Source organism: Spinacia oleracea, chromosome 1, assembly GCF_020520425.1.
Source record: "Spinacia oleracea cultivar Varoflay chromosome 1, BTI_SOV_V1, whole genome shotgun sequence".
NCBI lineage: Eukaryota > Viridiplantae > Streptophyta > Magnoliopsida > Caryophyllales > Amaranthaceae > Spinacia > Spinacia oleracea.
In genome coordinates, this window is record NC_079487.1 from 78,562,152 (window position 1) to 78,573,539 (window position 11,388).

The 11,388-nt window shown below is 41.8% G+C and overlaps 1 long non-coding RNA gene across 1 annotated transcript; it reads left to right on the top strand.

Moving 5' to 3' along the window:
- The first annotated feature begins 8,827 nt into the window (after positions 1-8,827).
- LOC130465971 (uncharacterized) lies at positions 8,828-9,349 on the top strand. Its single transcript, XR_008925988.1, has 3 exons — positions 8,828-8,951; positions 9,022-9,129; positions 9,221-9,349. It is a non-coding gene; the product is annotated as an uncharacterized lncRNA (long non-coding RNA).
- The last annotated feature ends 2,039 nt before the right edge of the window (positions 9,350-11,388 follow it).

The window sequence follows — 11,388 nt, forward strand, 5'->3', positions numbered from 1 at the left end:
AACCCGACATTGCCAGTTAACAAGCGGAGTGCGCCCATGGCACGAATAGTCCTTAGTTCAATTCACATAAACATCCCAAACGTATTCTACACTGCGGTAGAGTAAATAGTGCACTCCGGCACAAGAACTTGGCTTAAAGTATGCTAGACATTCCGTACAAAAGCATAAACACAATCCTTGCATGTGAAACACTCATACATGCATATAAACTTGAACAACATGCTTGACATAATTCAACGATTATAAAAGGTCACAACATGACTTGTTCACATAGGCTTCATAATCCAACAATAAACCATAACATGCTTGTTCACCACATCAATCATGATTGTAATAACGGTTTTTTCATGAAATGCCCGCGAGGTTTGCAAAAACGCATCAAATACCCTCGTGTCTTTTGAATCACATATTATACCCCTATTTTTCCGTACTGTTCATGAAATGCACCTTCAGTTAACAGACGTTAGTCTGCCGTTAGTAACGTTTTACTATTTTGCCCTTAATACATATTTTTCGACATAAAATTCCAAAAAAAAAAATCTCAACTTCTTTCTCTTTCTCTCTCCTCTCAGATGTTCTTCCTCCTGCTATCTGGTCACCGGCGGCGTCCGATCTCCGCTGCTCTCTGGTCGTCGGCGGCGTCCGATCTCCATTGCTCTCTTGTCGCCGGCGGCGTCCGATCTCCGCTGCTCTCTGGTCGCCGACGAGTAAGGTTTAGAAACCTCACGCAAACCCCTATCAACTCTTCAAATCTTTGCTCTTAAATTAACGTCGATCGCCGCCTCCCACCTCCAACCGTTGTCGCCTTGTCGGAGACCCACCACCGGTCGTCGGCTCGGTCGTCAGCTCGTGAATTGTGGCCCTCACTTCTCCGCCACCGGCCTACCGCTCTACTGGTTGTATCTCGCCCTGACACCGTTGCTCCGTGCTAGTCGTTGTTGTGTTGGTTTTGCTATTTGGCTTGGATTTTGTTGTGTTGTTGCTTTGTTGATCGATTGGTGTTGGCTCCAATGATTTCTAGAGAAAAAAAGAAATGAAGTGGGAGAGATAAATAGGGGTATTCTACTATTCTGTGATTCAAAAATAGGATTTATATTGGGGAGGTAGGAGAAGAGAGCCTCCTTTTCCTTTTTTCGGGGTTGTGATGGTGGGAGGCTGAAGGGGTTATGTGGCTCTGTTTTATTGTCATCATCATCGTAGTCATCCGCTTGTTTAATTATTATTTTTTGTTTCATTTAGAAAATTGAGATCCTTTGTTTCTGATTTTTATTGTTTTGTCAATAATATATCTAATGGATAACCAAATATGAAATGTTTACCCGTGGAGAACTCTTGCATTTAGTGGACCTGTGTCTACTATAATTAACATAACAAGGGAGCAGACCTCAAGCATTCAGAGAATCTAAGCATTCAGAGGTGGGAGAAATAGGAAGATGAAGGGTAGAAAGGTGAGAGAAAGAAGGGAGGAGACCTCAAGCTCTTCCTTGGTAGCCCCAAGCTCTTCCTGTGACATCAAGCTTCTCAAACAGTTGCATTAAATTCAGTTAATACAAAACCATCAGATTAGTTTACTAGTATAAGATAATGAAGTAAATTCACGAGTCTAGTTTGCTTGCACTTGGGAAGAGAGTTCGAGCATTCTTATTGGATTTGTTATTTGAGCATTTCAAATTTTTTTGATTATTACTTATTAATTATTATGGATTTGTTGTTTGGGAATTTCAATTTTTTTGATTATTACTTCTGTTTTTGTTTTAGGTTTAACTTTTGGGTTGATTAATTAGGTGAACGATTTGTGGAAATCAAATTCCGCAGTTTAAAAGCAAATTCTGCAGTTTAAAAGCAGTTAGAGTATTTGGTTCAACTTAGTTTCAAAATAGGTATATATTGTGCAATAAGTTTATAAATAGGGATATTTTGTGAATTATAAACACGACTTAACGGAGGACTAACGGAAGGTTGGTTTAGGGGTATTTGGTGCAAACTTGGGAAAAAATAGGGGTATATTATGTGATTCAAAAGACGCGAGGGTATTTGGTGCGTTTTTGCAAACCTCAGGGGTATTTCATGAAAAAACCGTTGTAATAATACTTTAATCCACATGATTCACAAATAATAATCACCACATAGTCCTCATGTAATTGGTGGTAACCCTAGACATGTACGTACCTTGAATATCTAAGTACGGGGGCTACTTTGCGAATCACAACAAAGGCTAGAAATCACCGCCTATAATCAAATAATATAACTTAGTTATTATCCATGCTTACTAAACTTCCAGCAACTATTAAGAGTTTTAAAACCTTAGAATTAATTAGAAATTAGTTGCTCATAATTAAAACAATAGTCTCAATTGGCCAATTAAATTCCTAGCACAAAATATTGATATTTGGCCTTTAAAACCATTAAAATTAACACTTTAAAGCTTTAGATTAAATCTGAAAATTAAGTTTGATTTCCTTAATTGAAAACAACTTTAAATTATGTAAATCAATCATCCATTATATTAATATTAAAACCCTAATCTTATTTAACCATAAAAATCACGTTTAGACATTAAAACTCCAAGCTTTAATAAATAACCAAATCTGAAAATAATAATTCTTTTAATTAAAATCATATCCATGAATCTAAATACGTAAAACATCATAATACGGTGTTCATAACCGTTCCTAGCAGTTTAATTAATCAAAACAATAATAATAATAATAATATAATTTAAATACGGAATTAAAATAAGGATAAAAGTATACGGAGTATTTGGAACAAACAACACACAAACACACGTGGCCGTGTGTTATGTGCGAGCAAGGAAAGCAGCGAGCAGCAGGGGCGCAACAACACATCACCAACACATGGGCAGCGCGCACGAGCACGGGCAAGGAGAGGTGAGTGCGAGTAAGGGAAAGCGAGGGCGACGTTGGGCGACGATGGGCGAGCACTCGTCACAACATCAACAACAACGCACAGAGATAGCGCGCCTATGTTGTTATGCGACGCGAGCGAGAGAGGGATGAAGTGTGCGTGAGGCACGAGAGAAAGAGAGATGGGAGGTGAGTGTGCAGCTAGGCACAAGGGTGTGCGAAGGCTGGGCGCGACACACACGAGGGTGCTCGTGCTTGCGGGCAACAGAGAGAGCTGGACGAGAGAGGGAGCAAAGAGATGAGAGAGAAAGATTTCTGAATTTTGTGAAGGGATCAAGTGAAGGGAGGGGTTTTATTTATAGGTTCCTAATCCCTAGTGGGCTTAGGTTAGGGTTTTTGCATTGGCTTAGCAATTGGGTTTAATTAGGAATAAATGCTTAAAAGCTTTGTTAGGTTCACCAACTGAATTGGATTGGGCTCGGAATTTAATTTAAATAGTTTTGAAATACGACCCAATAAATTCCCGACTTGAATAATGAAATAATAAATTCGTTTATTTTATTTCGGAATTAAATAAAAATAATAAATATTTTATTTAATTAAAACCATACTTAAAATGCACATTAAATGCAATTTAAATTCTAAAAATCGTAAAAATACTTTATAAGTACATTAAAATATATTTATAAATTCACAAAAATACGAGGTATTACCAAAAACCCCAACTCCGTGGTTGAAATTGAAATTGAAAATTCCAGGAAAAAAATAAAAACGTGTAGCAAAAATTACAATAAATCGAAAATCGATTAATCCACACAAAATTCAGAAATTCGAAACAAAAATTTATATAGAAGAAGAGAGTAAAGAGAGTGATAAGAACAAAAACCTAAATGTGTAGTTTGCTAGCGATGATGGTAAGGTCGACGGTGGTAGTGAAGTCGTCGGTGATGGTGAGTTATCCAGTGGTAGATTCGCCGGTGTGGTGAAATCGTCGATCAGTTCGTCAATCGTTGATCCCAGCTAACAGGGGGAGCGGTTCTTTAGAATGAACCGCTACTAGTGTTAGCGGTTCTAATATATGAACCGCTAATACCTTTAGCGGTTTTATGTTAAAAAAAATTTAAAAAAAATTATACGAAGCTCTTACCCGATCCTATGTGGACGATACCATGGGAATTAGAGTTTAAACTAATGCAAATGGGGAATTAGTTTTTTATTTAGCTATTTCTAGGGAAATCGTTCGACTTTTCTCTCTCCTATTTTGTCTTCCCAAGGCAGATGAGAAGTTAGAAAAATATCCAACCACATCATTGGTTTACTCCTATATCTGTAACTTTTGATTATTACGAAATACGAAGTATATAATTGTGCTTTCTTAAAAAAAAAAAAAAAGTATGCCTTTAATTTATTATTAGGCCTCTACTCTTTGGACCGGGCATGTCCATTGGTTGTACTCTATTGGATTTACTCTTAGGTCTATGCGCAATTTTGATGGTGCAGGTGTGTGCACGTAGCCCTAGGTGCACCGGGATCAAAACGACCAACATTAAACACAAAACTCGCGTTTTCATTAATTCCCTTGAACAAAAGAACAATTTCCTTGAACAAAAGAACATTACATGCTCTGTTCTTTTCAGTTATGTTTTTCGCGTTTTTATTTGATTCGTTGTTATTCTTGCGATATATATTCTTCTGGATTTTATGTTTTGAATTCAAAATGTGAAGAGGAGAGAGAAAGTGTGAAGTAGGTTTTCTAAAATGGTTTTTAGAGAGAGAAAGTAATGAAAATTACCAAAATTTCGTTGATTTTCTGCTTCAACATCAAATTAAATTGATTTTTCTTCTTCAAATATGAATTAAATCAGATTTTGGGACGTAAATGTTCAATTTTGTAATAATAAATTGTATGTTTTGATTTTGTAATAAACGTTTTTTTGATGATTTTGACTATTTTGATGATTTTGATTTTGTAATAATCGTGTTTTGATGAATTTGATGATTTTAATGAATCAAATTATGTAATAACAGGCTAATTTCGTTGAAATCGTTGATTTTGAAGATTTTATTATGTAATTACTGTGAGGGGGTCGAAAAAGCGCGAGGCTGATGGGTGACCTGTCCCTCGTGGGTGTGAAGATTATTTTTATTCAATCAAGTGTAATTGGATTTCCTGTGAGTATACACCCAATTGACTAGTAATATAGGAGTCGCCATTCAGTTTTTAACGACAATGAGAAAAACTGACAAAACCCGGTTATCGTGACATAAAGGGAGTGCAATTATGTTTGACCACGACGGCCGTAGGTTCCCTTGTGATCCCTGGTGTGGGGATCTCTCAATATACACCCGCAAGGTAGAGATTGAGGGTTCGGGGGACTATAACTACCGAGAGGAGTAATTCGCTCGTCGATAACTCCAGAGGCAGGATATCCTTACTAGCTCAGCATAAATAATTGAAGGGACATGCGTTAACTATTAAACTAATTTGAATTGATTTTAGCAATATGCAGCATATAATACTAATTCGATCATGATTATCTGATTTAAATAGCATTAAGGGACCTAGCATGATAATCCGATTTCCCAAAAATATTATATTTATTAGGCGTGATAGAACAATCATATTAGGTTAGTTTAACAATTCATAAAAAAGTGAGGAAAGCAGTTAAATCATCGAAAAGGGACACATTACGACGCACCCTTGAGAGGTGCGTCACGGTTCTCAGAAAACTAACCACTTTGACTTTGCTATTTCTCCTTTTTATTTAACGAATCTCGATTATGGGACAGGATACGTTCTGTTCGATTTATGGATCGATTGCGACAGAACACGTGAACAGTTTCGCAGCGAGAGGCTTAGGCTAAGGGGTTTAGAGTCAATACTCAGAGTATATTATGTGTTGTTGTGTGTTCTTTCACGTCGAAACTAGGGGTCTATTTATAGGGAAGAGTTCGTGGAAAGATAGAATTGCAGAATTCTAATCCACAAAGAATTAGGAAAAGAAACGTACGCAGGTATTTTCAGCGCCCAGGCCTGGGCGCCGAAGATATCGGCGCCCAGAGCCAGGCGTTGAAAATAGGGTCTGGGCAGTTTTTGTTTAGTCAGATTCGGATTCTAAAATCCGTAGAGTTTGAGATTAATTTGAGTCTCTTAGCGCGTATCAATTTGTGACGGAATGCGTATGGGCCCGTTACGAACTCTAGGCTCGTTAGGATTTAAATTAATACGTAACTCTTATTTCCGAACCCTATTAGGAATAGGATTCTCGCGGTTTTCTATCTCATTTAGGATTTATGTTGGAATGCAACACCTAATTCTGACAGGTTTCTATCTTTTATGATTTTGCCACTTTTAGAAGCTACCTTTTACGGCAGTTACTATTTTTAGCAGGTTTCCATAAATAGCAGGTTTCGGGTGAAATGAAATAGGGAATCGAGATTCGTTTATTTTATAGGAGATGCCTTGTCAAGTGGAGTTCTTATGCTTTCATCATCGAACCTTTCCCTTGCGAGAATGGGGACAAAAGTAGGTGTCTACAATTACGTGTTTTTCCAAAATACCGTTTTTTTTCTTTTTTTGGGATAGAAATAAGATAACGGATATCTTTACACAAAGTAGGGGAGCACGCGTGCCCGACAGCGAATATTCGCTGTCTGGGAAGCATTTTCAGCGCCCAGGCCTGGGCGCGAGAATTTCTAACGCCCAGAGCTGGGCGTTGAAAATGGGAAAGGGGGACTGGTCTTTAAATTCGCGGACCGTCTCCTTCCTTTCCCATTTCCGCCATTTTCGCTCAAGCTCTCCACTTCTCTCTACTGATCTTTGCTCGTTTCTTTCACTTTTCTTCACGAGTTCTACTCCAAATCATTTCCTAACCTTCCCAATGTAAGTGATTTTCAATAATTTCGAGCTTTTTTGTCAATTTCAGTATTTTGTCAAGTATTTTTGTGCATGAAATTGATTTGGGGGTTTTTGATTTGGTGCCCCTTTTTTCCAATTAGATAGTTGGAAATGTTCCACATAACATGTTAATTAGTTTGTGCATGTTAATTTTTGCAAGTATGTTGATTTTTGTTGAATTTGGGCATTTTCATGCTAGCCCCCAAGTATACCTACGAATCTAGTATTTTCTTATAATGTAGGTGTTCTTGGTATATTGCTTGCGTTCCTCACAATTCATGAATGACAAATTATGGGAGAATTTTGATTTTGCTGGAGTTAATTTTTACTTAGGGAATTTGGCTAAGTATGAACTTAGTATCATGTTTCTTTAGGGAACAAAAATTGTATGACTCCATTTCATGAGTGAAATGCACTCTTTTAGGGATCGGTATGAGTGCCGATTTTGTCAAAGGTATAATGCCTTGTTGTATTGTTGATCAGCATGTCTGACGAGTCGTTACCCCCTCCTGGTGGCCACGAGGTGCGTGGCATGACGCGTCAGTCGACTGGCCCAGGTCCCCTATGGGTGGGCCCTGAGCTTTACGACGGTCGTGATCTACACTACGACCTAGAGCACCATGTGACTTCCCGCCTTCACGAGGAGACAGACTACGGTTCGCGGTTATGGCGCCGCGACGAGTGAGACCATTTTTAGCTATCTGAGCTCGGACGGTCAGGCCTTGGTGAGGGCGAGCTCACTGTTTCCGGTGGTTGAGACCTTCTGGGAGATACTGCGGCTCAACATCTCCCTGTCCTTTCTGCGGTCATTCATGAGGTGGTGGTGGGATACTGCCAACACCTTCCATTTTCCTTGGGGCGAGATGACGATCACTCCTGAGGACTACACAGCTTTGACGGGTTTGACCTTTACAGGGAACCCCGTTCGTCTGAGGTCGGACGGCCCATCGCCGACTGTTGCTGAGGGTACCAGGCTCTTGGGCTCGTGGATGGGTAGCAGGTTACCTTCGTACCAGCCCCGTGGGATACCTTTCGCTGATCTGACGTGGGCTTTGGAGCACGGGGTAGAGGAGTCGCCTTCGAGACAGGCTCGGCTGTTCTACCTCCATTTTATTACTTCCACTTTTCTATCGGGTCCGACTGACACCTTTGACCCGAGGTGGATAGGCATAGTGGAGGACGTGTCTACACTGGGTGACTATCGCAGGGGCGATTTGGGCTATGCGACGCTTGTCGGCCAGATGAGTTTGTCGGTGCGCGTCTCGGACCCGAGTATACATCACTTTGTGATTACATTAGCGGGAGTGCCGCGTTTGATCGAGGTATGTGCCTAGACTTTCTTTTGTTTTTCTCGCTTTTACCCGGCCTCTTTTTTTTTAACGTTTTATTATCCTTTTTTCTTTTTGCAGCTGTGGGCCTTCGAGCACTTACCCTGGCTGGCTCCCCGAAAGGGGCAGAGGCCTTTGGAGTTCCCTGCCGGTCGCCGTTGGGGTTGGAGGAAGAAGCTGACAGTGCGTCCACCGCCCGATACCGTGTGGGATCTTATCCGGGACGGGAACCCTGAGCATGTACAGAATCTTATCCTCTATCTCGTATTTCGTCATTCTTTTTCATGTGCGAGATCTGACTGCGTTTTGTACGAAAACAGGTGGTTTGGACCCCATGGCTCTCTTTTAGGGGTACCCATGCTTCGGTCAGGGAGAGTTATGCCCTGAGCCAGATGCGGGTCTTGTTCGTTGGCCGCCGGGACCCTGTCTGGTACCTGGGAGAGCGGGTACGTATGCAGACGGTCGGGGTTTTTTCGGTGCCCAGGCCTCCGCCTGCGACCATGCTGTCTACTCGCTCGATAGGCGAGTCGTGGAGGGTCCACTCAAGGACTGGTGTGCCGGCGACAGAGTTGGTGATAGAGGGAGCTAGCTATTACCAGTTTATCCAGGATTCTCTTCGTCTCCCGGAGCCTGGCGCTGTAAGTTGCCTCCTTTTTTTGTATTGATTTTAGTGTTTTCATGTTCGTGCCCATGTGCTTATGCCTACTGTGTTTTATGCAGGAGGGTCCTGACCCTTTGTTGGGGGGATGGGTGCTTCCCGATGCTCGGATCTCGTATACCGGAGAGAGTGGATCTGAGATTGTGGAGACTTTCCCGGAAGACCGGGTTTTCCACGCTCCGCTCCCTGGGGGAGTAGAGGCGGTATGCACCTTTCATTTGTGTACTCTTCTTTATATTTTTTATTTCTTTTTTACTGACAGTCTTGGTTTAGGTTCAGGCCCGTACGGCCAATGCGATGGTGGGGGTGATCAACCGGTTGAAGTCCGCGTTGGTTCGAGCTCGGTCTGCACTTTCTTGCAGGAGCCCCCACTCTACTCGGGTAATGTGCCCTCTCTTTTTTTTCTTTTGATCTGTACCTTTGGTTTGGCTTTCGGTTATTCACTCTCTTTTTTTTTTGTCCCTTTTTGCAGACGGCTACTGGGCGTGCTGGGGCCGACGACGCGGGTCCCTCGGGCGGGGGACACGGTCGTCGCGAGAGAGAGAGAGCACAGCACTCGCCCCTACGGCATAGCCGTTCTGACGCGGGGGTGAGTTCTTCCGGGTAGAGGTCCGAGTCGGAGTGTAGGCGGCGTTCTGTGTCGGTGGCCCGAGAGCCTAGCCCCGAGTTGCAGTCGCAACCCCATTTTTAGGGTGACTCTGGCTGGGGTCCCTCATACCACGGGGAGTGGAGTGGATGGACCGGCGAGGCTTGGAGACATGGAGCCGATGACGAGTCTTAGGCTTACCTCCTGTTTTATACATATTCATTCTTGTGTTCCGCATGTATATATATATTTTTTGCGATTTTTTGGTGCAAGAATGTTTTGAGCCTTCCGTGGGCTTTGTTTTAACATATTATAGCAATATTAGCTTCCTAAACCAACGACGAATTTTTTTTTTTTTTTTTTTAAAAAAAAATAAAAAAAAAGAAAAAAAAGAAAAGAAAAGACTTTCGTAAAAATAATGAGTTCATATAAGAGCGCACATATATTTTTAGACTAACCGACTACTTGGGGTATTACATATGCATGTTCACTATTTTTGTTTTTTTTTTCCGACTCGTGTCATACTCCTTTGTTGGGCTTTTTCATTTTATTTGGTCTTGCCCGTGCATGGGTTAGGGTGGAGTGCCCTTTGCGATATCTTTTCTTCTTGATGCGTTGCATGACTTTATTATTTTATAATTTTTATTGGACCGAATCCTTGAGAAGGATTGCCTACGTATCTTGTCAGAATCAGGTCGCGCGTAGTTCTAGCTTTTTTGAAAAAACCTTTTTTGAAAGGGTGTTCATTACTCGTCTGCTTCCCCCCCAAGTGTTCGTTGTTCTTTTGAGGGTTAGAAAAAGGAGTACGAACACTTTGTAGAAGCGGGAGGGTAGGTGGCAAGAGAGAACAACGCCCGATTTAGGGCGAAGGAAATATCGGCGCCCAGGCCTGGGCGTTAGAAATAACAGCGCCCAGTCCTAGGCGTTGAAGTTTCGTCCTTCGCTTTTTCTACTTTATCGAGTTTTATGCCGTTTGTTTAGAGTAATGCGCAGAATGTTTGCTTATGAGTTTTAATGTGTTTTATTAGATGCCTTAACTCCGGACTGAATTTCATTAAATATAGTATTTTTTCAATTGGTCTAAGTTCGTGAGGTTAGCGACTTCCGCTCCATCTATGTCGGCTAGTTGGACTGCTCCGCCAGGTAGGATGGTCTTTACAAAATATGGTCCTGTCCAGTTAGGCCGGAATTTTCCTCGAGGGTCCGTAGTAGGTGCGCGGACTTCTTTTAATACAAAATCGCCTTCTTTGATGTTTCGAGGTTTGACTCTTTTGTTGAATTGCCTTGCGATGCGCTTTTGATACACTTACACGTGATGTAGAGCTCTCAACCTCCGTTCGTCTAAAAGGACGAGTTCGTCGTACCTAGCCTGAACCCAATCGGCTTCGGGGAGCTTGCTTTCTAGGACGATCCGGAGGGAGGGAATCTCCAACTCGACCGGTTGGACTGCTTCCATTCCGTATACCAAGGAGTAGGGTGTTACCCCAATGGAGGTGCGGATTGAGGTTCGATAGTCCCATAATGCGAAGTGTAATTTGTTGGGCCAATCCTTATAATTTTCGGCCATTTTTTCGATTATGACTTTAATATTTTTGTTGGCCGCCTCTACCGCGCCGTTCATTTGCGGCCTGTAGGGAGAGGATTTATGGTGTTTGACATGATATTTTTTGAGCAGGTCTTGGACTTCGGCCCTGAAGTGGGAACCTTGGTCACTTATGATTTCATGTGGAACCCCGTATCGACAGAATATGTACTTTTCTAAGAATCGGGCGACATGTTTGGCTGTTAACTTTGCATAGGAGACTGCCTCTACCCATTTAGTGAAGTAATCAATTGCAACTAAAACGTACTCGTGTCCCCCTACGCCTGTTGGTGTTACCTTGCCGATTATATCTATACCCCAGGTGGAAAAGGGCCATGGAGAAGTGAAGGTGTATAGTTCTGAGGGAGGTAAATGGTTAAGGTTACTGAAGATTTGGCATTTTGGGCAAGTTTTTACAAAGTGATGGCAATCGGTTTCCATAGTGGTCCAATAGTACCCTGAGCGGGATATT